Source organism: Gouania willdenowi, chromosome 10 (genome assembly GCF_900634775.1).
Source record: "Gouania willdenowi chromosome 10, fGouWil2.1, whole genome shotgun sequence".
Lineage (NCBI taxonomy): Eukaryota > Metazoa > Chordata > Actinopteri > Blenniiformes > Gobiesocidae > Gouania > Gouania willdenowi.
This window is the reverse complement of record NC_041053.1, coordinates 24,287,199-24,314,704: the sequence shown is the minus strand read 5'-3', so window position 1 is coordinate 24,314,704 and position 27,506 is coordinate 24,287,199. Positions and strand designations below refer to the sequence as shown.

Sequence of the window (27,506 nt, the reverse complement as noted above, 5' to 3'; positions counted from 1 at the left end):
AAAGAGGTGAAGGCGATGAAGAACAACGTCCTCATCATCAGCCTGGTGGAGAAGTGTTTCCCTGAGGAGGCCAGGAACCAGAGCCACATCCAGGAGAAGCTCCGAGCCAGCGACTACATGGAGGCTCTGCGCCTGGCAGATGAGGGGCTCAGCTCAGGTGAGACACACAGAAACAGGGACCCCTTAGCTAGAGCTGGGCGATATGGACCTAAACTCATATCTCGATATTTTTTTCTCAAAATATCGATATGCAATATAAATCTCGATAATTTTTTTAAACTTTTTTATTTCAAATTAAGTCTGAACAGAAACACAATTGTACCTTAAATTGGATGATTCCAATACCACACAGGCACATTTACTAACACACAGCTGCACAATATGTGTCTCTTTAGTCATTTTCTACCCTAAAGCAGTGGTTCCCAAGCAGGGGTATGTGTACCCCTAGGGGTGCAGGAGCACATCGCATGGGGTACTCAGAAAGATTTAACAATTAATTTAAGAATAATCAGGAAATATTCCTACTTCCTATCATTTTTTTTTTTTTTTTTAACAAGTTCACCACAAACTAACAATTAAACTATGGCCGTGTCTACGGGTACGTTAAACGTATCCGTAGACTGCCACTCTATGGATACGCAGCATCCTTCATTGTCCATTTTATGTGATAGGTGCACCACGTGACTTAAAGTTTCGTAATATGTATTTTAGCTCATATTTATTTTTAACTACCATGCAAACTAGCCTGGCGCATTCAGTTTATGTAGGTAGAAAAGCTCCGGAAATGTATAGTCCCAGGGGCTATGGCGTACACTTTCTTAAACTATTGATTAATAAAAAAAAAAACTATATTTTGTTGTAATTTTTTGTTTGTTTGGTTTGTCTGTTTGCCTACCTATGCTGTAGAGGCCATTTTATCACACTTCTGACAATGGGACACGATAATTGGTTATTTGCTTAATATTGAAGTACAGTAATCACATAAAGGTTGCATGGTATTTAAAAAAAATAAAATCCACTTTAATTAAACATAAATTGTTTTGAATTTGTAGATTAAACCTTAGGGAACCAAAGTTTGAGACACATTTAGGGGTTTAGCAGAGCCCACTGTTCCACAAATGAAAAAGCATATGACATTATGGAAAGGGTACTTCTGATATGAAGAGGGGTACACATTATTTGACCAAAATACAAAGGGGGTACATGGGACGAAAAAGATTGGGAACCACTGCTCTAAAGGACAGCATGTGTGAGTGAGTTCCATCCATCCATCCATCTAACTGTGCTTCTTATGCTGTTCTAAGTAGCGAAACAGTGACTTCTAAAATTAGTATTTTAATACAAAATGAGTTATAAAAATATATAAATTGATAAAAGGCGATGTTGTAATTTTCTATATTGTTAAAATAGAAAACTTGTTATATCCTGAATCTCAAAATATAGCCCAGCCCTACTTTACAGCAGTAGTTCCCAACCTCTTTTGACCCATGTGCCCCCCTTTGTAAAGTTGACAAATCAGGTTTTACCCACTCTTCATATCATAATTTCATATTCTGTTTCATTTTGATCAGCAGACATGCCCGAACAACTTCCTTGTCTTGAACATGGTTCCCTAAGGCTTAATCCACAACTCAAAATACTTATATATATATATACTGTATATATCAGTGACGTGCCGTGAGCAGTAGGGTTGGGTAGGCAGGGCGTTGCAAATCTAAACCACGAACGTCACCAATAATGACAATTTCATATGTTTCGGCTGGCAAGTGTAAATCTAACAAAATCAACATTGTAAAACACCGTTAAAGAAACTTTAACAATTAGTTAATATAGCCTCCATACTCTCCCAACAAGATATATCTCATGACATGGCAGCACATCCATTGTTTGTGTTGGAAACACAGAAACAAGGAGAAAATGACAACAACAACAACTCAGAACAGCCTCAGTGAGACACATCCACAAAGCCAATCCTTCCTTTTGTACCATTCACTGTGGAAAGTACAAAACATTTTCTGACCTTTTTTTTGCCGAAGGTCTGGTAGCTCAGGTGTTGGTCTCCCATCTTCTAAAAGCTGTTGTTTTTCCTCAAAAAAAAAGTTTCTCTATCGTCTCTAGTGCTGTCATCCTGGCTGTAGTGTTGTCCCGCCCACTAGCTAGAGAACGTAGCAGCAGCCACGCTGTATCAATTCACTAATGCACTCTGAACGTAGGTATAGCATTTAGCATAGCGCGGTTACGTCCAAAGGCAGCATAGAGAGCTGCCTTTCTACGTAAAAGATTATAAATATATTATCATTAAAACAAATAATCAAAATATCAATTCACCCTTGGGTAGGCACTGCCTACCATGACTGCACGTCACTGCTATGTATAAAGCAATTTGCCATTAAAAATGACTGCATTCACATGATATAAACAAATGAAAAATGCAAGTCCCTATAAATCAGTTGAGTTTTATTACATTGGTGAATTTGAGATAACTACAATTAAATTATTCAGTAATTTACACAATGATAATTCATGTTTTCTCTGCCATTTGTACTTTATCCTGCGGGCCAAATTGGATGCACTAAAGGGCTGGATTTTGCCAGCTGTTTTTATGAAATGTCCTACTTCTGACCTACTTTTTTGCTCTAGTTTGAGCCTTGTTGTAAGCGTGGCATCATACAGTACAGTATTTGATTTCATAATGCATTTACCAACCTCAGTATTTGGTGCCAGCCTACAGTCAAACATCACCTGACTGGTTTAACAGCTTTCATTAATTACAATGCTTAGTATAGTTTACCTACTTGCTTATGTGTGCTTTATGTCCAACAATGAGTGTCTTCTTACTTGTGTTTGTAAATACATTGGGAAACGCCTCATTTGACCATTTGTGCCGCCCCTTTTTTCACCTCCCGTTGATGCTCCACCCTCAGCCCCAGACGACCAGAGTTTGAAGTTGTACCGAGCTAAAGCCAACTGTGGCCTGAGGAGATTCACTGACGCACTGACAGACCTCGACATCCTCTGCTGTCTCCGTCCAAACTGGACAGAGGTGGGTAAATGGGTCAGCGTATGTTTTGGTCATTGAATTTTTCGTTCAGAAAAAGGAAATCGAAAAACGAGTGGTTATTTGATTTTCGTTTTCAAATTTAAAAATTAAAGTTGAAATTCAAGGCATATTTCTTCATCAGGGGTCAAGAAGGAATTAAAAAATACATTAAAAAATTGGTTGATTTTTAATTTTTGTTTTTAAAACCAGGACAAAAACATTATGGTGCGACCGTTGTCACGGTCTGAGTTTACCTCCGTACTGAGATTGTAAGAGAATCTCAGTACGGAGACTGCTATATGACTACAACAGCTTATTATTGTAAAGTTACATTAGGTTAGCTGTTATTTATTAAAATGTATTCATATTGAGAAATGGGAAATTAGTGAAAGGAAGAATTAAAAAATTAATTTTCAATCTCAGCACGGCGGAAGTAGCAAAACTCACAGCGGAACTAGCAAAAATTCAAAACAGGTGTTTTTTTGTTTTTATTCTCTGGTATTTCTGTTTTTTGGTTTTTGAAAAAACAAATATTTTAAATCAACCGATTTTTAAATGTTTGTTTATCCCTTCTTGACCCTGATGAAGAAATACACCTTGAATTTTAATTTTTGTTTTTAAATTTGAAAACGAAAATCAAATAACCGCTCGTTTTTAGTTTTTTGATCCTTTTCTGAACGGATAATTCAATAACCAAAACATACACTGACCTAAATGGATCAGTCAGACACGCTGTGGTTAATAATAATTAAAAAAAAAAAAAAAACCTTTAAATGTCATTGTTTGGTGTTCGACATCTTACCTAATCACGTATGAAGTGCCTCTCTGCTGCTCTCCTCTCTGTTATTAGTCTGAGATAAATGTTAACCCTCAATTCACTCTGTTTGCTTGGTTTCATAAGCTACTTTATAGCAGTGGACATGTAAGGTAGGACACTGCATTTAAAAAAAAAAAAGTGTTTCCGACCATGACCCAATTACATTGGCCTTTTTCCTTGTTTTCATAATTGTTATGTCATTCACAATGTTATGCAAAATGCTACTTATGTCATACTGTAATTTATCTATTTATACCAGCAGGTGGCTCACTGGGAATGTGACGCAGAATAGTGTAGAATACAGAGCTGTTTTCATTGTTTTTTACCTTTAACACATCACATTATAATAAATAGTTTTTTCTCATTTTAATGCAGATGTGTTACTAAATCCATTCCTATATATATATATATATTTATTTATTTATTTTTTTAATTTTTTTTTTTTAAGCATAAACAGGCCTATTTGAGATTTATTGTCCTGTCTACATATTCATATAAAGGTAAACAGTTATTCTTCTAGTAATCACTTAATCTATCCATTTTAGTTTTTAATCGATTAATCATTTAAGAGTAATCGCACCTTTTGCTGTTTTTATGTTTCTTAATTGTATCCCACAACAATCTGACAAAAGTATCTCCTGATCTTTTAAATATAGACATTATTTAAATAAAGACCTAGTAAGCAACAATGCTTAAATAAACGCAACCACAGTGTTTCACTGAACAGTACATTTAGATCCAAATTGAGGTCAAATAAATCTTTACCCCCTAAATTTAATAGTGACAAATACAATTTTGACATCAAACTTAAAAAATAAAACAACAAAGTAAATTTGACATTTTTTATGGCTGTGATAATGTGCAACACTTGTTGCTAAGTTTTAACACTGATATCTGTTAGGGGTGTGTCCATCTAACCACATAATGATTCCATAGCAAATACAGCTTCCTTTAAACATTAAGCAAAAAACATTAGTACATTAGTTTTTAATTAATCATGAATAAGTGTTTTATTAATATTTGTTCAATTAAGTTTCTGTTTTAATGTTAAATATTTATTTTTTTATCATATTTCAACAAATATAACAACTTGTTATGAAGCAATTAAAATTTAAGAGGGTACAGAGGGATTTTCTGAATCGGTTTAGTTGATTTATCAGAAAGTTAGTCTTATTCATGGATAATTAATTAATAATCTAGCAGTGTATGACCTCTATTCTTCAGGGATTCTATCAAATTGCCAGAGATTTTCACAATAAAAGTTTAAATGAAAATGTTTCCATTTGACTTAATTTGGATTGTTGTTCCTTAAGGTTACATTAGGGCTGGGCGATTTGGCCTAAAAAAAAAAAATTTGAGTTTCGATTCGATTTTTGATTTTTTTTCTTCAGTGCACTTAAAAATGACTGCAGACATCAGACATATTGTCAAAAGTTAAAATGCATAGAACAATCCCAAAATAAAAAGTCAATGAGGTTCTGTTATTTAACAATTTCAAGCTTTAACTTAGGTTTAAGCAAAAGTGCAACAGCAACTTCACAGTAGCTTAAAATTTCTGATTAAGAAATCAGATAACTACATATTTTATAACATATAACATTACAATAAAAAATAATAAACTCTTCCGTTAGCATCTCAGCATAGTGCAAATAAAAAATAAATATGCCTGTGGCACACATATAGCCTACTCAAAGGGTAAACAAATGTAAACAAAGAGGGGGCTGGCTCACATCGCGCTACGGTAACCCACAAGGACAACGCGAAAAAAAAAAAAAAAAAAAAAACTTGCAAATATAAAAAAAGTTTTTGTCTTTAAATTCGACAAATCGATTTTTTTTTCCCCAGCCCTAGGTGAAATATGGACGCTGAATGTAAATGTGTGTGTTCTGTGTGGTTCTATGTTGATGCTCTGCTCTGTTTATGCAGGGCTTTTTTAGAAAAGGGGACGTATTGCTGGAAATGGGTCAACAAAAAGACGCCATCATCCAGTTTCAGCGTTGCCTACAGCTTCAAGCTGACTTTGTTCCTGCAAAGAGCCAAATCAAGAAGGTTTGATTTCACTCAACCCGTTTTAAAAAAATGTGTCTCTAAATAAACTTTTTTAAATGTGGTTTTTTTTTTTTTGGTTCATCCAAAACAACCCGATTCATTACAACGGCAGGTCCTGGAGGCACAAGGCGTATCAGTGCCAGAGGATGTGCACTGTATGTTCCAGGCGGTGTGTGATTACCTTAAAGAGCCTTATCCCATCACTACCCTCAGTGGCTCTCAGGGGCCTGGGAGCACAGAGAGCCTCAATCATTCCTATGGAGATAAGGGAGACACAAAGAAGAAAGGAGACACATCAGGTAACGTTATGATTATGGCTGTTTTCCACAAGGCAACAGAGGTGACAGTACTTCGTTACTGTACTTAAGTAGTTTTTTCTGGTATCCGTACTTTACTTTAGTATTTGATTTTTTTGGCAACTTTTTGCTTTTACTCCTTACTTTTTTAAACAAATACTTTGTCTTTCTACTCTTTGCATTTTAACAAATGAGCTTGATACTTTTATAACCTTTGAAGATGACGCCACGACATAAAAAGATGCAACATTTTGGGAGTTTGAGCTTTTTTCTGTTAGGCAGGTCCCTTAGTTTTATTGTTAACATTTTCAAGTTTTTAAGAATATTAAAGTCAAAGCTGCTCTGGGTTTCATTTTTTTTCCCCTTGTAACATTTTATTTACAAATTATATCTTAGACTTAGACTTCCATTATTGTCATTCAAACTTGAACTTTACAGTACAGATTCAAACAATTTTGTTGCACTGGCTCGTATAGCTGGATAAAAACATGATAACAGCAAGTATTTACATTAGGTAAGTAGTAGTAATATAAAAAAAAAAGATACGATGCAGAAATAAATAGATATCAAAAGGAAAAGCTATGTGTAAGATTCCTATACAGATAAGTATAAACTATGTTTTTGGGGTTCTTAGAACAAATGGAGATGGGTGAAAAATGCATGATATGGGACCTTTAATGTCTCCAATGAAATAAATAAATGAACAAACAAAGTTTTGCTTATTAGCTTTGGAAATGCACAGCTCTGTATTATTAACTGTGTGAATCTGAGTGCAAATATTAACTGATATGTCTATAACTCTATTTGGAACAAAGGTGAAGCATGACACGAGCACAGAGTGCTGCCTCAGCCTCTGCCAAGCCGTTTCCTTCCTTCCTGCTGCTGAGGACGAAGACGATATGATGATGAGGAGGGAAGACGGGCACGACAAGGGTAATCCGACGCTCGGTCGCACACTGTTATTCTGATTTGACCGTCATCTTCATTATCATTTTCCTCATCATAAATCAGCTCCATCACTGTCAACACAAACGGCGTTCTCCCTGACACACAGCAGATTTTAAAATGGCAGAATAATTACACCTTGTTGTTGTTCTTCTTCAGAAGGGCAAACTCTACATGAATCCTTCAAGTGTCCTCTTCTTTGTCTGTACATCAGGTGAAAGTAATCGCCAGAGAGAGCAAACTCTGAGTGTTCTCACTGTGTCAGACTTCGAGTGTCCTCTCTGCATAAGGTCAGTGTCCTGGAATACCCGTCTGTACCCATAATGCATTGCAGTCAATCTGCAGCGGTCGTATATCCACTGGATTTTATGCTCAATCTTCTCCCTCTCTTTAGTAAAATTTTAGTAATTTACAGCCTTTTGTTTATTAAATTACATTTTGAATGATTTTAGTTTTGAAATTTTAAATTTCTACATCTGGTATTAATCAACATGACAGTTTATTGCTTCTGACATGACAGTTTAATTTCTTCTCTGTGGTTTATTTCCTTTGATAACTTAGGTTTTATTTGACTTTATACTGAATGTTTCCTATTACTGCTTGTTTTTTGGATTTATTCTTGACATTATTTTCATTTTCTGACCAGTTTTTGTATCAGTGATTTATGAATACAGTCTGAAAAGTCTCACACCTGCTGCACCATACTCGCTTAAAAGCATTTTCACAAACTTGTGTCTCCTTCTGCCTGCTGCAGGTTGTTCTATGAGCCAGTCACTACACCCTGTGGTCACACCTTCTGCAAAAACTGCATAGAGAGAAGTCTGGACCACAACCTCCGCTGTCCACTCTGCAAACAGCCGCTACAAGAGGTGACCACCACCCACAGTTACTCACTTTAACATTGGAACCTTCCCGAAATGAGAAAAAAAAAGAAAATTTAATTTTGTTTGATCGTTAGGGGCCAGACAGAGTAAGCTGCTGGAAACCTACAGTTATCCTGTATGTTATTCTTCTTCTCCTGAAGAAATCATACTTCCCATGTAGAAACGATTACTAAATTTTGCACAAAGGTCCAGTCCCATGCCAGATAGCCTTAGCTGCAAAAAAAGGTTCAAAGTCCTAAAGCCAGCCTCTAACACAGGGTTTTTAACCTTCTTGAGGTACTGAACCCTGTTAGCTCTATCAGTACATTCACTAAACCTTTGTTATTGGAAAAATCAAATAGGTATATACAGTATGTTATTTGGACACACGCAAGTCTGGGTTTTTTTGCTTTGTAATGCTTGAATTTCATATTTTTGCTAAATACATTTTCAATGTATGCCTTGACATGCTAACAGCTCCTGTAGTAAGTAAGTAATCTTTATTTATAGAGCGTTTTCACAGGTAAAAACCACAAAGTGCTTTACACAAATTTCAGTATCATCCCGTCTAAAGAGAACACGGAAGAACAGTAACAAATAACATGGGAGACAAGAACGGGAGAACTGTGGTTCACCAGGGGCATTGGAGGCGCTCCGTATTTAGATGAAAAAAAGCAACATAAGGAGAGGTGAGGGAGGAAAAAAACCAGATTATGAACTGAATTCCCAAAAGGAGAAACAAAGTACAGAACTAGGAAAAACCTCTCAGCTACAAAAACACATAAGATAGCACAGTCACAGTAAAGCACGTGAGATGGTGGGGGGTTGGACATGGGTCTGGACAAAGAGGGGGGTGCAGCGTGCACAACTTCTGTGAGCTGGAGCAGAGGGCCGGCGGAATCCAAAGCAGAGAAGACGTAGACTCAATAAACTTTGCTTCTCCTCTGATAAGTCAGGTGTTATGGTTCAGAGCCGAGAGTTCAGCTGGTAGTAAGGGACTGGGAGGGGGAGGACAGAGAGTCACATCTGTAAACATCCCGGTGCAATTGGACACATCCTTGAGCATGTTGGGGGGAGGCCAATCAGTGATAATGAATTGTTTTCGTTACAGGTTAGCATTCTTTCCAGTAGCCTTAAAGTCTCTGGTCACAGGTAAATCCACTATTGTGGGATCATTATAGTCAGAGTTGGTGTCTTGTAGTGTCATGTCTAAAACTGAGCAGGTTAGTAGCAGATTTCCATGTCGCTAGGACTATATGCAGTGATAGTTTTTCCTCTCTTTGTCCTGGGAATTATGAAAATCTATTCAGATTCCACCTGTAACTCACATACCAACTTGATCTATGATCTGCATGTAAACAATCGCCTGAATGAATCCATGTGAATATTCAGTTCTAATGAACATTAGACATGAAATGAGACAAAACATAAATATCCATATTTTAATAAATAATAAAAAAATGTTGAACCTTACAACGTCAAAGCTGGGGTGGAAAGAGAAGGGGACGTCTTTGTAAAGGCTTAGGATTCACCAAACTCAAAGAACTCCAATAGAGTGGGACCCACTTTACAACTCTGGAAACTCTGAAAAGTTCCTTTACAGCTTCATAAACTTTTCTTCAGCCATGATTTTAAAAACAAAGACTACGCTGCAATACAAAACATCACTTAGCACAATATTAATCCTCAGTTCTGGTTTGTTTCTTTATGCAGTATTTTAAAAACAGGAAGTACAACCCCACAGTTCTGCTGCAGGACATCGTGGTTGAACTGTTTCCTTCGCAGCTCAGTGAGAGAAAGCAAGTTCATGACGCTGAGATGGCGGAATTAAATCAAAGTAAGCATTAATATTACAAATGTGTACAGTTTTAATTCTGCATTGTCTACTTTTTTTTTTTCTTAATAATTATCTCCGACCTCTCTATTCCTAGCCTTACTAAAGACATCCCTATATTTGTTTGCACTGTGGCCTACCCCGGGGTGCCCTGCCCACTTCACATTTTTGAGCCTCGGTATCGGCTCATGATGCGTCGCTGCATGGACACTGGAACCAAGAAGTTTGGCATGTGCAGCTATGAGCACGGCGAAGGGTACGAAGCACATCATACACAACAAAACACCTTTTTAATGTGTCCGTTAAGCGGACCTCATCTTCAGAAAGCAGTTAGTTACTCTAATGCCTGTGCTGGAGAGTCTGCAGGGACTCTATTTGACATTTTCTCCACTGTGGATCTCACAGCAGGCCTGAATAAGCCCCAGGAGATGTTCAGCAGAGCCACACATGCAATGTTTGAATTAGTCATCGGTGAAATATCAGCGTGGCCTTCAGTTGACCACAGGGTCTGCTGTGCATTTTTTTATAGCCTCCAAAATGTTAAGGCTCTGAGCACGAGCTGTGGTTGTCCCCAGAAAACACTGATCTAAGTATAAAGCTGTTGGAGACAATTATTTCATTATTAAATAAAGACCAACGTAGGCCTCGTAGATCATTATATCAAAGATCATTTACTGTAAAGTAAAAAGGTTGAAATTGTAGTTTGAAAGTTTGTTTTGGTCTCCACTGTAAGATAACAATTCAATTCAAAACAGATTTAATGGCCTGAGAAATAAGTTTACATTGTCAAAGCAAGTGTGACATAGAACAATGTACACACCAAAATAATAAATATTAAAAAAAAAATAGCAACATTTGTTTTGTGCAGAATAAAATAGAATAAAAATAGTGCTTCACTATATACAGTATATGTAGAACACAATTTACAAGGTTATGTACAGGGTTTTACATACACACATATGCATCTAGTTATACAAGTACATACATGTACACAAACACATATGTATATATACATACTAGGCTTGGGCGGTATCCAAATTTTAATACCGTTATACCGCCTCCCTATTTTATCGTGGTATACAGTTTTACCGTGACTAATTAAAAAATATGACGTAAGGCTCAGTGAGCGTTCACACCGAATACGACTGTGTGTCTGTGTCTGTCTACGGAGCCGAATACCATTTCTGTTGTAGTTTGTTCCCAGTATTTCCCTGTGATATCACCTCACTCTGCCAGACATTCAATTTTCAGATTTTGATTATTCCGTTTATGTCCCAAAATAAACATCCACCATTTTTCAGTCCTTGAAAACATCCTAATTTATGTTGGGAAGTCCTTTTGACAGTGTTTTTAATGGCTGCACAAGAAAACACGGTAAGAATGAAGTAAAAACACTTCTCTGCAGTACTTCACATCCCACAATGCAATACGCAAAACTTTTCTGTTTTTCTGTCAATAAGAGTGTTTACAGTGGAGACCAGAATTAACTTTCATGCAGCAAATTCAACCTTATGCATATTTTTTTCCGAGCAAATGATCTTTGTTTTATTGATCTAATAGGTCTACACTATAGATTTCTGATTAAAAAAAATAAATAAATGTTTTCACCTGTAACAATAAAAGCAAAAAAGTAAAAACATCCTAATCTTTGTTCAATCTTCATCCTTCTCTTTATGCATGCATTTGTTTTTTGTTTCTTTTTTTTTTTTATTTCTGCCAGAACTTTGTAAATGCATAAAAAAAAACACTGACATTCTTGATATTTTGTTTGTTCTTTGAGGGAAATGTATTCATACCAAACTTAATATTGCCTAAATATAGTTAATGTTTAACTATTTAAATAATTTTACAGTCTTTTTAATGATAAACATACATTTTCAGAGTTGTTAGGAGGCATTTTTGGTGGTTGTGAAGCCACATGAGTTGAGAACCTCTGCTCTAGAATCTGTTTCCTGTCATTGATCAGTTTCGCAGGCTATGGCTGCATGTTGGAGATTCATGGTTTGGAGCTGCTGCCTGACGGACGCTCCTTTGTGGACGCAGTGGGCGTCAGCAGGTTCAAAGTCCTAAAGCGAGGCAGAGGGATGGCTACCACACCGCTGACATCGAGTACCTGGAGGACCTGAAGGTCCAACTCTCAGAATTCTCGCTTTTATGTCTTTCCCATGCATTTAAAAAATCAGTTCATTCCTTTGAATCTCTTTTCTCTCTCTCCCTCTTTCCTTTTAGGTTGATGGACACGATCTGGAGGTTTTACAGTCTCTTCATGACAGTGTGTATCAGCAGGCCCAGGACTGGTACCAGCGCCTGAGCAGCCGTGTGCGTGAGCAGATTATCAGACAGTATGGCTCCATGCCGGATAAAGAAGACGATATTCAGGGTCAGGGCCTTTAAAAACTATAACACTTTCTGTTTTCTTTACCATTTGCATGTGATAATATGAAATAAATTGATAACAATAATATATAAATGGGTTGTCTCGAACCTATATTGATATAAAAGAGTATCTGATTAGATCGACCTGCATCTAAAATCTCCAATGCACGCATTCAGAGACATAATTAGTTTTTTAATAGATTTACTGATGTTATTTCAATTTCAGAATATTGTTATGTTTAAGGTTAAAATGTATGTAACCTGTCATTTTTTTTACATATTTACTGTTGCTGACTAATTGATAGCAGTATCAGCCAGTCTGTATAGGGGTGTGCATTGCCATGATTCTGTCACAATACTAAGCAATTTGATATAAATCGCAATATCAATAATTACAAACATCACCTTTACAAAGTACCAAATGGTATGAAATACAATGCATTGCTTTTTTTTTTTAAACTTGCAAGAACAAGTAAATAGTAACTAACTGTAATTCCAGTACCAATGTTAAAAACGTGGTAAGTGGTATGTTTATCAAACTGACAAATTACATTTTTCAAAAAAAGTTGAACTTTTGCTTCGACAACAGATTCTGATTCTGTAAAGTTCTCAAATTCTTCTTCTTTTTTTTTTAAAATAACCACATACATCTATAAATGTGTCCAGTATGTTTTATGCAAATGTGCAATAACACTTTTATGCAATAAAATCAACTTCGAAGCTAAAATGCATTTGGGAATGAGGTAGTTGAACAAGGTCTGATGTGAGTCACTGGTGACTGGGCGTTTATGTGCTATGCATATGTTGGTGCTAAAGCATGATTAAATAAATAGATTTGGATATGTTTTGGATTGATACGATAGTCGCACTGTGAAATATCTTAATTTTTTTCTTACAAACTTTTGTCTGTATGGTATCAGAAGTGAAAGAGTTGTATCATGACACTTAGTGTAAATCATTTGAAATTTTTCATCAGTGAATAAGTATTTTCCTTTCTCTCCTTTTCTCTACAGGCGTCGTCCAATGGCCCAGCATGGTGCTGGTGGCTGCTCTCCGTCTTTCAACTCGACCCTGCCTATCAAACCACAGTCCTGTCTCTCACTTCACTCAATGAACGGCTGGGACACCTGCGTCTTGTTCTTCAGTACTCCTCTCAAAGCTAGAACCAGGTGTGCTGAAGGTCAAACATCACGCGACGCATGGTAAAGATGACTGTGAATCATAGGGAGACTCTCAAAGCTCATGTATGAATTTCTTACAGAACACATGGCGTCCTATAAAAAGCAGGGCTTTGTTGCTTGTGTGATTTTTTTTTTTTTTTTTACTGCTCATTTATAGTTTCATTAATACTTAAACCTGTTAGGGCTGACAAACGTTTTAAGTTATTCATGTTTGACAAAGAAAAACCAGTCCAAATATTTCGTGTATCCAGTGACTGCAAACATGAAGGAAGTCCATGCAATGTCATGAGCCAAAAAGTACAGTACTTCATACTGCCATGTGTTGCTCATTTACATCAGATGTTTTACAATAATTATTAATCATTTTCACAGGGCGATGCAGCTCGGAGGGTCAAAAGTTTGTGTTCCTGCTGCTTTTGATAGCGTTTCTACTTTAAAACAGAGCTCCACTTGTGCTGCTTAAATTACCAATGGTGGCATTTCGATTATTTTGGGGTAAATCCCATTTAAAAAAAAAATGTTTGAATAATTCATGTATAGTTTTACATGGCAGCATATGGAGCAACTATTTCTAACGTACGAAAGTTGCATTTTTTTCAACGCCGTTTGATTCACTCAATGGGTGTAAGTAACACGTTTCCTATAGTAGTGTAAAGATAAAGTGTGTATTAACTGTCAATTATGAACACAACTCTGTATGTATTTGTGTTGAATGTAAATAAGTCAATCAGCATCTCAAAAAGAAAATTTGTACATGCTTTTTAAATTAAAATCTGAGTTAATTTTACAGAGGGAAAGCTTAAAAAACAAAAGTGGCCCAGTCTGTGTGCAGCGTCTGACCCTTCTACTCTACGTCCGTCTGGCCTTTCTATCACCATCAATGGTGCCTTTGAGTGTCTGGGCTGATTCCTCACGAGACCTGCAAGTCTTAAATTTCCTGCATGACATGGGTGATGGACTGTGGGATTTTACTCTGGTACAGTGCTACATTCCATGGAATGTCAACCTTTCACAGTTGTGCAATTTATTACCATCAGTTACGAGCGTCACAAACTTTTATTTGTTTTTTTACTTGAAAAAAAAAAAAAAAAAAAAGCTGCCATAGATGTTAAATGCGTTTTTCGGAATAGTTTGTGTTGTTGTCACTGTGTTCACCATTGGTGTTAATGGAAGCTATGGGTTTGATTTGATTCACCAGTAAAAGCAATACATCTGAACGGACTCTTGTTTTGTGGTTTTCTAAGAACTTTCAAGGTAAGAAAAGTATTGCAGCACAATAAAAATGTAAAAATATGTTAAAGTACGCACAATAGAATATAATACATACACACAGGGATGATTAAATTGAACAGTGTTTACAACTTAAGAGAGAGACGAGGAGGAGTTCTACTATGGTCTAGAAATGATGTTGCTCAGTAACATTTCAGGAAATATGGCTTGAACATATGAGAGATGATTTTAAAAGTAGGTTTGATGTGACAATAAATGTAACTTAAAGGTCAGATACTGTAGGTAAAGCTGGCTCAAATAAAAAAAAAAAAAAAAAACAAGGTTACTGGGACACTTCTTGAATGTTCTTTTTAATTAAGACTTCTAGAAAAACCAACAACAATCTAAATGCAGAATGCAATATCCATTGAATAGATTGTTAATAGCATGTAATCACAGCTTTTCATTGTCTATGAATGTAATATCACTACAGCACAACAGTGGGAAATAAACTGCTGAGGCATAAAGACTCCCATTGTTGTTTTTGCCCCTTTTCAACCATCTAATTATCTTTATTTTATCACTGGATTTCTGAAGCATAACACAATATGTACCTTACAAAATTATTATTATTTTAAAAAGTACTTAATTTTTAAGAAATTGCAGAAATTTGGTCACGTGTGTGTGTGCGCGCGCGCACGCGTGCTGAAGGTTTTTAATGCTCTGCTGCAATAATGTGCCTGCTGAGCACAACATTACATGCCAAATGGAAACAGCGGGATGTAATGCAATTCTCAACATGAGGTAAACTGGTAAATGTAAGCGCTAAAAGGAGTGAAATATCCCTCAGATGCTGATAACAAGGCCCTTTAATTTAAAGTACAGAAAGACAAACTTAACAGCTGTAGCTGCAGGGAGGAATTAGTTGATTTTTTTATTTTATTTTTCCCTTCCCCTAAATGTTAAAAAGACTTGGGTTATACAGGGCTTTATCACCGTACCTGTATAGTACTGTGTGTATTCATGCACACACTAACCCAAAATAAAGCTACTATCAAAGGCTACTGCGAACACTTAGCTATGAGTCCAGAAATGAGTAATATATACTGTATATGTATATATATATTGATGAGGAAGTCTGTTTTGCAAGAATCACAACAACCAGTTTGAAACACTGACTTTATGATTCTTAAGTCTATAGGTGAGAACTTCACTTACTTCACTTTCCATCTTTACGGCATCAGAATTAGCGTCTACCAATATATTGAAGCCAGATACCACAGAACACTTTCAGTGTTCTTGGTTTGAGCTTAAAGAATTATTCAGCACTAAAAAAGCACATTTAGGCGTCTCTAATGTTTTGGTTGACCTGTGAATCATAACTCCGTTCATATACTGTATTTTTGAATGAAGTTGCAAAGTTTAGCTTTGTAAAAATAGGCTGGAAATCAGTTTGAAATGTTTATACTGTGACACGTGTTTGGAGTTTTGTTACAATTGAATAAACTAAAGTAAATCAATAGTTTTGTAAAACAACATGAGTTTGATATATTACATTCCTAGTTATTTTAAATTGGGTGACTGTGACTGTATAGCATCCTGTAGCACACATAGATATTTGGTTTTATTTCGAACAAATGCAATAATACAAAACACAATATTACAATAAACAAAGTATTTGATGCAGATGGCTTCAATTTAGGAAAAAAAAAACAACTACATGTATTACTGCATACACATTATTTGTGTTCGAAAGGGAATAAGTGAAAGTATAAACTTATTAGTCCCACCCCTTTTCCTACATTACAAATAATCCATTTACATAATCCTGTTTTCCAGCCATTGCTGCTGTTAATAAATTAATTTTGTCATATCTTCATATGATTTAGATTAAATACACAAAAATAAACATTACATGACATTTTCTTTTATTTTTTTTTCACATTTGTACACTCTTTAATTTCCATTGACAAACTGTTCCACAATCTAATTCCACACAGTGAAATACAAATGCTTTTCCTTTTCTAAAATAATGACTTTTAGCAGTCATTGTAATAAATAATTATTACTAATGATATTTGGTGGATTATACAACGACTTTGACATAAATCGGTTTCTTTTTCTGTTTTTTTTTGTTGTTGTTGCAGTATTTCTAAAGTTCCACCAGGGGGCAGTCTGCAGCTGTAGAGTGGTTAGTCAAAGTTGAAGAAACAAGAAATGAGTTTATATGTTTAAACTTTGGATTTAGATTTGAATTTGAAGGAAAAGAGTCAATGTGGACTTTAGGCTGCATAGAACTAAAATAAAAGGAAAAATGGAGATGATTTGGTTCCAACTGAAGAACAGCTCTTATTGGATGAGAAGAAGGGTTATGGTGTCAAACTCAAGGCCCGGGGGCCAAATCCAGCCCTTTAAAACATCCAAATCGGCCCGCAGGGGAAATGAAAAATGACTGAGAATAAACATGAATCATTGTGTAAATGACCAAATGATGATGTTGTGGATATCTCAGTCAGATTGCAAAGGTGCGTAAAATATCTGGCAAACTTCTACGGGAACTTAAGCTCAGGAATTTTGGCAATATTTAAAAAAATGAAACTTTTCATGGGAATTATTGAATGAAATTAAGCAAAAATTGGGAGTAATTTTGAATAACTGTATCATATCCAAACATTATATTGGCATCCATGCAAAATAATAATAATAATAGTTATAATAGTAATAATAATAATACATTCGAAAAAACCCACATTTCAACAGTTTTATTTGGATTTTAAGTTGTCACAAATTCAATGAAACTATGATATTTACAGGGATTGGCAGAAATCATTTTTACTCACACATTTTTGAAAGAAACCTAATTTTTTTCCAAAATCCTGCTCAATCCAGAAATTATTTGACAAAATTTCCACAAATTAAATACTTGGATACTGCATACTTTTATATCATTTATACATGGAAATGCAAAGTATCACAAATGTTAGAATTGTTTGATTCCCCACCTTTGCAGCTTATTAAAGAACAATATTGTCCGTATTTGGCCCCTGAACTTAAAATACGTGGAAATAGTGAAGTATGTTTCTTGTCATGTTCTCTGTAAAGGAAACAGGCACGTCTCTAAATAAATAAATTAATGAATGAATAAAGGGTCCTGCTAGCTTGGATTCTGTAATGCAGTTTAGCATTAACATCAAAGCCCACTACATTTGAAAGCTCCCACAGCTTTGATGCACTAACTCCATCCATCGTCCCTTCACTGACTCCCTGCTCGTGTAAGGTTGAGTAAAGATGATGGGCGTTTAGTAAGAGTTGTCACAAAGGAGAATGAGACTATATATATATATATATATATATATATATATATATATATATATATATATATATATTTATATTGAGTGTACACTCTTGTAAAGGGATTTATTTATGAGTAGAAAGATGAATAAACCTTTTTTTATTATTATTTTAGGTTGGTTTCTTTAAGAATACAGTAGAAAAGCTAAGTTACATGATGTCATCTACAAGAGAGGAGGTTTACGGTTCAGTTTTGCCAACAATATATCATCAATCCATACAGTAGTAACCCGTACAGTCATTTTAAAGATTCATATCATTACCCAAGTATACATATGGTTTTTTTTATTGTCAGAGGAAATATATGTTAACAAGGAACAACACTTAGAAAGACCTAGAATTAATCTGGTAACACTTTATAATAAACATCATCTATAAAGGGTAAATAATGGTAAATAGATAGTTAATTAGCCTTTAGTTAATAGTTATTTACTGTTAGCAATGAAATGATAGTTAATAATGTTTTTTTTAATGATTTGTAATGCTATATATTTCAAACATATTATACACTTTATAAAGTGTTTGTAAATGATTAACAAAGGATTAATAAACCTTTATTATGGTTTATAAAACATCTATAAACATTACAGACACATGGACCAGATGTTTGTTAATGGTTTATAAATGTTTTATGAAGCTTTTATTATCATTATTTGGATGTTATTATAAAGATTATAATCCCTTACTAATGCTTTATGAAGCATCTATAAACATGTTTTAGATTGATAATTAATACTTTACTCATGGTTTATAAACGGTCTACAATCATTATCTGGATTGTAAAGTTGTAACAATTGTTTATAATACTTTGTAAATGTAAATAAATACTATGTAGAGCATCCATAAACATTAGTTGGATGGTCATTATTAAGTTGAATTGATGTTTATAAAACTTTAACAATTGTTTTAGACAAACTGCTTAGATTTATGTTAATGAATATGATAAAGTTGCAACTAATTCTCGTAACATTTATAACAAACCTTAACCCAGATCACCTGGTTATGATATATAATTAGTTTGAAATATTACAAGAATTAGTTGCAACTTAATGATAGTCATTAACATATATTTAAACGTTATATAAAGCATGCATAAAGCAATTGTTAAAGTTTTATAAACATCAATTCATCTAATGCTCTATAGACACCATTTACAAAGTATTATAAACATCTGTTCCAACTGTATAATAACAATCCAAATAATGATTGTAGATGGTTTATAAACCAACTATTAACCATGAGTAAAGTATGAATTTAAAACATGTTTATAGATGCTTTATAAAGCATTAGTAAGGGATTATAACCTTCAGTTCCAACTTTATAAAAACCACACAAATAATGATAACAGATGGTTCACAAAACATCTATAAACCATGAACAAATATCTGGACTATGTGTCTCTGTAATGTCTATAGATGTTTTATGAACCATAATTAAGGTTTATTAATCCTTTGTTAGTCATTAACAAACACTTTATAAATTGTATGTGTTATAATGTGTGCATCAATAAACTGTTCATATAACATCAATTATAGCACTACATATCATTAAAAAACATTATTAACTATCATTTCATTGTTTGTTAACAGGAAATAACTATGAAATAAAAGTTAATTCACTATATTTACCATTATTTACCATTTATAGATGATGGTTATTATTAAGTGTTTAGCTCTCAATAATAAATAATGATGTTCCCTCATGATAAAAACAACTCTATAGTCAGTGTATGAGAGAAGAACAAGAGCAGGAACCATGAGCAGCGCCACAGGAGAGACACAGCTTTGTTATGTGTACCAAACCAGGCCAAGTCAGAAGCAGGATTATCAATTAAAGGATTATAGGAAAAGTTTTCTTTTGAAGTGGGAAGTGCATTGTTTACCGTACAGAGCATGACAACACAAATAGAGCTAATTCCTGCTGACAGGAGTGGGCTAAATTAGAAGTGAGTGAGGGGGGAAAGAGTGACAGCACAAGGATTGTGCTGGTATCTGTTTACGTGGGTTTCTCTGCAGGGCTAAACGTCTTATTTCTCTGAGATTAGAGTTGTATAGTGTGCGTTGGTTATTTTTAATCATTTATTTTGTTATGGAGCTGGAAGGCCTTTTACACATGTGTTAATATGAATATGATAAACCCTTCCATTTAACACACCTACTTTTATTTCCACTAAGGTAACTGGTGCTGTGACACTGGTAAAGTCAGAGGACAATTGGCCAATTGATAAATCCTTTCCTTTAAACAGTTGTACATGTTTTAAGGCATGACATTTAAGTTTAAACACACACTTGTTGTCACGTGGACTCCACGGCTTTGTAGTTTCAGATTTTTTACATCTGGACTTCATTCACTGATCACAAATGTAATCTTTTAATTCAATATGTTCAACTTTCAATGGTTGTAAGCATGAAAAAAAAACAACTTTTAAACAAAAACGACATTTCTTGTATCAAAAGTAAATAAGTTAAAGCGTCTTATTTTACAATTACATTTAGACATTAGGTCAACATCAAAAAGTTATTTCATTTACAGTATATTTTTTATTTAATTCAGGATTATATCCCAGCCTATAGCATCCAATCACAGCTGGAGAAAAGCACCAGCAAACACCTGCGACCATGGAAAAGGTGTAAGCAGGTTGGAAAATGGCTGTATGGATGGATTCATGATTACATTCATCTTAACATTCAACTGTAAAGACATGATTAGGTATCACCTACTGACATAGAGGAACAATTCATTCCCTGTTTTTCCTTCTACTAAATGCCAGAGATGGGCAACTGTTATCACAGCAGGGATTTACGACCAATCCAACCATTAACACAGGGATTAACAAAGGGTTGTGTCTATTTTTGTGGTCATTTTACATATATTTAGACTTATTTTGGATGTTTTTGTTTTGCTTTTATGTATTTTTGCTTTAATTTTGTGTGTGTTTGGAGTCATTTTGTGCATTTTTGCTACCATTTTGCATATTTTCTATCGTTTTCAATGTGGGTTGTTTTGTTTTGTTTTTTTTTTGTGTTTTTGATGTAATTTTGTGCTTTTTTAAAGATAATTTCCCATGGGGTTTTTGGAGTCATCTTGTGCATTTTTGCTGTCATTTTATTTCCCTTAATTTTGGGTTGTTTTTGTTGTTTTTGTTGTTTTTTTGTGTCTTTTTGCTGTCATTTAGTGTGTTTATGGTGTCATGTGTAATTTTTTTGGGGTCATTCTGTGCATTTTTGCTGTCATTTTGTGTATTTTCTCAAATTTTATATGCAGATTTTATTTTTTAGTCATTTTGTTCCCTTTCTGTGTGTTCAGAGGTCCAAATGTGGCCCCAGGCCAGTAGTTGGCCTTGTCTGCTAAAGACATTGTTATTAATCCTGGCATTATTATTATATCAAGGAGGTTTGAAAGGTGTGTTTGTGTGTTTGTGAAAGGGTCTTTCCTTGCTTTTCTACCCTTACTGTATATCAATCAAAGAAACACCCACACTTGCCTCTGTCTTGTACAGACATAAATCAACTAAAATATACAAAACACAAGCACACAAAAGATACAAAGCCTCTCAAAAGAGAAAAAATTATTCACACAAACAAAAATGAATTATGCTGCAGGATTAAGCTACAAAACTCTTAAATCTTTCCTTCTTTTTCACTCCTAAGGAAGACAGTGATTTGCAAGGCGTACAAAAGAATTCCACCTGCTTTGTTGTATGATTGACAGTTTAACATGTCACAAAAAAAATGGATTGGCTATTTCCAGCTGCGACTAAAATTCCTGAAGGTACACAGATGCAGATTAAGAGCAATATATGGTAAAAACATGAATTTTCCTGTTGATTTGTTTTTAGATTAAAAAAAAAAAAAAAGGGACAAAAACAAATGTAGCAGATCAGAATCCCCTGTTGACTGATGGAGAGAAGAAGGAACTGACTAAATAATGAACTGCCAGATCAAATCAGTCTTTGTTTACATACTACTATGAAACACCTTTTATATACATTAAAAACAGAAATCCGTTCACATTATATTATATGTGCATATCCGTATATTTAATGTGCAGTAGTTCATGTTGTATAATAAAACATGCCAGTTTAACGGGTATTTCACTGTAATCTTGTTTCATTGAAGCTATTCAGCGCAGCATGTTGCATTATCCAGCTTGTACAATGAAAATTGAACCAAGGAAGTCGACAACCGCAAACAATATTACCCAATATTACAATCTTTAACAATTAATGTAATTTCTTGATTGCGAACATGTAATTACTTGTCTAATCTGTTTTATCTGAGTAGATTCCCAATCTGCTTTAAACAGCTTTAAAAGAGTAACTGAACCACATGTTCCTGATGAAAACAAAGGTATTTTGGTTCAGAGTTGTATTGTTTATTCTTGTTCAACTCTTGACATTTCAGTCAAAGTGTTTTAATTTGGTGTATTTTGTTCACTCTGAGTTTAAACCCTGCTACTACGACTGGATTTTGGTATTGGCTGAGAATAGGGGTTTGTGACGTTTTGGTGGCTTCTTACATCACAAACCACCACTGTTGGCCACACCCCTTTTATAGAAACTAGCACCTGTAGACTGGATTGAGAGAATTGTAAATAAAGAGGAACAGTGAGTACTGAGTAGGGAGTTAGCATAGCATGGATTGTTCTTTGGAGATTTAATAACATAGACTGGGCGTGTCTTAAATGCTCAAGGAGCTACGCCCACAATAATGGCACTTAAAAAAAACAAAAAATCCAGCCTAGATGCACATCAGCCAAATCCTCGGGGTTCAGTTACAGTTATTCAAAGTATTGTAAAAAAGGAAATATCTCTACATCTCAGACGTCCTCACGTCAGGCTATGGTGCTATGTTGCTAGCTACTGTATATAGCAGTGATAATCCTGGTTCCTCCACCACAAAACCACTAGGATGAGCACAGTGTTCTTTTTGTGTGGGAGTCTATGAGGTGATTAAGTATTCACTGTGTGTAGACGTGCTCATTTGTGTGTGAATATTCATACGCTAGCGTCTGATTTGCATAAGGGAATACTTAGAAAGAACATAAGGCAACTCACACAGAGAGCGTCGAGATGAAAAATGCTTCCAGAAATGTGGGAAACACCCAAGAAGAGATTGTTGAGCTTGCATGTGGCCATCATTACAACTGAACACACACACACACACACACACACACACACACACACACACACACACACACACACACACAATAGCATAGACGACAGCATTGTGAGTGCGCTGTGTCTTCGCTGAGGGATTTGCAGATAGCAGTGAACATAGTGCAGGATTTCTGTCATCATCGAACACATGGGGAGAGGAGTCTGCCTTGACAGCACCATTGACAGATTGCATGAATAATTTAGGAACAAAGTGAGAGGCCTCATAGACCTCTGAATCACTACCAATTGCAGCTGCGTGTTCTGACTTCAGCTTCCTTCTCATCTTTTTCAATGCATGGCGTTTTCAGAAGTTCCGCTCTTAGCAGCGTAGAGCCATGTGAACAAAAAAAGGGCAACACGCTGGATTCTCGCCATGGACGTGTCACGCAATGGCCTGAAGGACAAGGTTCCCAGAAAACAACAAAGATATGGAACTGAAGATTGCCCACAAGGCTTCTGGTAGCACTTACATCTGAGAAGGTCTTTGAATTTAATTGAAATCCGTTTAATCATCACTTTAAAGTCATTTACGTACCCGGAGGAAACAAATCAACCTTGAAGACCGACACACAAGCTAAACTACACCCATAATAAAAGAAATATAATAAACAGACAAAATCTACATGTCAGGAGTAAGTGTGGATTTTTGAAAAACGGTGAAACAGCAACACGTGTTGTGATTTAGCATTTATAGTAGGTGGTAAGAAATTAGCAATTTGGAAAGTAAATAAATGATTCCTCATTATTTATTAGGTATGTTATTCATTCAAAGTATATACTGTAAAATCAATAAGTAAAAGAGAAAAGAGTAGCTACGACATAGCACAAGTGATAAATGTAGGATGTGTTTTTTTTTTTTTAATTTTAATGGGAAAAAAAAAAACTGTCAGGATTCAATCAATGACTAATCTTAACTTAAATAAACACTAAACAAAAAAAGCAAGAACATGCATTATTAATCATAAAATTACAAAAAAAAAAAAAAAAAAACACAATATTGCAATCTACCAACATAATGTCTATATGCAAACAAAATGAATACAACTTATAGCCTATTTGAGGAAGAAACTTTTACATTAACTCATTTGAAATTAACATGTATTTACTATTTTTGATGATTTTGACAGGTGACATTTCTAGTTCAAAACAAACAGTAATGGATTACCGGTACATTGTACTTTTAAAGGAACGATGCCTTAGTCCTCAACCTCTGGAGTTGATGGGAACCCATGTGAAGTCAACATATGGATGAAAGCACCCCCTGCTGTTTGGTGATTGGGAGTAGGTCACAAAGTAGAATGGTGGTTGTTATTATTCATTGGTTTATTCCAGGCTTCTCAGAGCGTGCATAGCTTGGTAGAAGTATTCCTCACCTGGTTCAATAACATAAAACTTTGCCGCTATTTTAAAATGGATTTAGATCAATAAGCAAAAAGTTCCACTGTTTTGTTTTTCTGCTCGAGCCGTTGAGACGTTGTCGTTTCTAATGATTTCACTATGAAAAAAAAATACAAAACAAAAAAAAAAAACACAGCCCTTCTTTTCTTCTTTTGTGCTCACACCACACCATAATATTTTGCTCGCCAAAAGTAGACGTTAATATTTGTATTTTATTTCTTCCATTCATTAAAAAAATAAAATAAAATAATCAATAATAAGAAAAGTTTAGAAACTTCTGAATGAAAGGGGGCAGAAAGAAGAATAATGTGATGTAATCTGTCCCTTTGTATTAATAATCAGTTTACAACAGCATGAGAAAACAACAACAAACAAATACAATGTCTACGATGAATACAAAATAAGCATAGACACGCGTTCAATGTCAAATTTTTCTGCCATAAGAAACCAAAAATAAACAAACCAGAAAACAACACTATAGAACAAAACCATACAAGCAAAAAGGGTAAACAACAACAACAACAACAACACAACATGATGGTACTTTAGAGGAGTTCATTATATTTTAATAATATACTTTGTTTTAATTAGATGTTTAAATATTATTTTTCATTTACATTCGTTTAAATTCTTGCTCATATTGTTCCAACATATAAACAACAAAACATTCACTTTCCTTTTGATGGTTTGTTTTTTTTCGCCAAGGATCCTTTCCAGTTGGAGGACCATTTGGTTTTACCCTAAGGCTTCACAGAAGGCCCGACTGGCATTAATACAACTAATAAAAATAAAAACTAAGTGAGAACGATGCAAGATAGCCATTTTAAACCAGTTTCGGTTTATACGTTTTTTATTTTATTTTATGAAGCTCCAAAAGCTTATGTGACCTTGAAAACCTTTTAAAAAGTGTTTTTTTTTTTTTGTCTTTTCTAAAGGTTTTTTACACCTTTTTCCTCCGAGACATTTGAATGAATTATTATTGGCTTACGGTCAGAGGGTGAAACCTCATTACTCACCTGCAGAGAAAGGCGCGCTAGGTGTTAATATAGAGACTAGTTTCCTCTGACAAAATATCAAAACTTGCCAATTTCTTTTAGAAATCACACACCAAATATTGTGTAAAGTCAATTTATCTGTCTTTGTCCTTATTGTGTCTCTCTTCCGCCATCCGGTACAACTATATGTCTTTTCTTTTTCTTTATGACTTCAACTCACTGCTTTGGCAGCAGCTCTGCACATCTTAATCCACTATGAGCTGCTTTTCAGATCAAAGCTTTACGTATAACATATGTCTTCAATGACTTGTTACGTTTTCTGACTCCTTGACGTTGCATTAACCTAGATTAAAGGAGCCATGTGGCATATCAAAATGCCCCACTAAATGGAAGAATATACCTTTTTATGCAGGCAGAGAGGACATGAAGATGACAGGAGCAACAAAAAAAAGTTGCTAGCGGTCATACAAATATATATCAATAGAGAATAGAATAGAATAGAATAGAATAGAATAGAACAGAATAGAATAGAATAGAACAGAATAGACCTTTATTGATCCCCAAAAGGGAAAATTGACATTTTGCAGAAACAATAGAATAGCACACAGTAAGAACAAAATAAATACCAACGTAGGATAATAGAGCAAATATACGATTGTGGGACATAAATTAGAAAAAAAAATACAAATAAAATAAAATCAATTAACATTAACATTAACATTAACATTAAAAAGAAACAAAACATGACCTTTTATATGATACGTACAATTTCTATATTTCTCCAAGCTAACTATTTTATAATAACAATATGTTAGCGATGCAAACAGCATCTAGTGAGGTAATGTGTGACTTTAGCGCTGGAACTTATTTTAGTTCAGGGTACAAATATGGAGCTCTCAAGTGAGCCGCAGATTTTAGGTAAATAGAACAAGCAACTTTAACATTAATGTGCCCAAGTTTTTACTTCCACTGTATATGATATCTAAAGTATGGAAGAAACCAACAATATCCAAGCAATAAGTGACATAAATAAGTCCCTGTAGGATCTTCACTTTAAATTTCCTTGATATTTGACCATAATTTTTCTAAGTTGGGGAACTTTGGGGGAATAATATATGGAAAATTGCAAGATTTTTGAAAAATGTAGAGTTCTTTCAACAATTTAAAAAAAAAATGACTGACACCATGTGCTATAGGCAGAGGTAGGAGTTTCTTTGAATTTGTGTATTTGGAGAGACTGAATGAATTACAGTAGTTGGTAATTTAAACAATTTGATTCATGTTTTCCCCGTGATCAATTTCTCCTGCGTGCCAAATTAGGTGTTCTACAGGGCCGGATTTAGCTCCCGACTTTAAGTGTTACACATGTGCATTTGATAGATTTTCACATTTTAAAACTTCTAAGATAGACGTTCTTCTGCACCAACACCATTAAATAAAACCAAATGTTAAAATGATTCCACAAGCAACAAGCTGGTCAATTTCACACCATCCTGTTTGAACTCCAGCCAAGCTGCAGGAGGTGATACATTTGTACGAGCTGATAATTACACAGTGTTTAAAACGCTGTATGGAGTTTGTATTTGTGTGGACGCCAGAAAAAAAAAAAAAAAAAAAAACGGAAGCGGACGACAGTCAGAAAAAAGAAAAATCAGGCTTCAACATCAATGCCTTTTAAGTGTTTGGCTTGATGTTAAATTTAGACAACTTGCCCTAAAGAGAGTCTTCACAAGTGTGAAATTCTTCAGAGGAACACGCTTCAGAGGTGTGCTTCAAATCTCCGAGGCAACCAAAAGCATTGTAGGTGCATATCGGCCAAATCCTACTCTGCACATTGCACTCCCCTAAAGGATTATAAAAACACCAAATCCAATGTTATTTTTACTTTAAATGGCCTTGTGGGCCAGAGGTGATTAAAAGCACTACTCCTGTTTCCTGTGTCACATACAGAAGGACTAGCACACGGACATACTGTAATCTGCATTTCCAGCTCT

At 34.9% G+C, this 27,506-nt stretch overlaps 1 pseudogene; it reads left to right on the top strand.

Annotated features, from left to right (window-relative positions):
- Positions 1–14,618, top strand: part of LOC114470778 (LON peptidase N-terminal domain and RING finger protein 1-like) — a 15,387-nt pseudogene extending 769 nt beyond the window's left edge.
- The last annotated feature ends 12,888 nt before the right edge of the window (positions 14,619–27,506 follow it).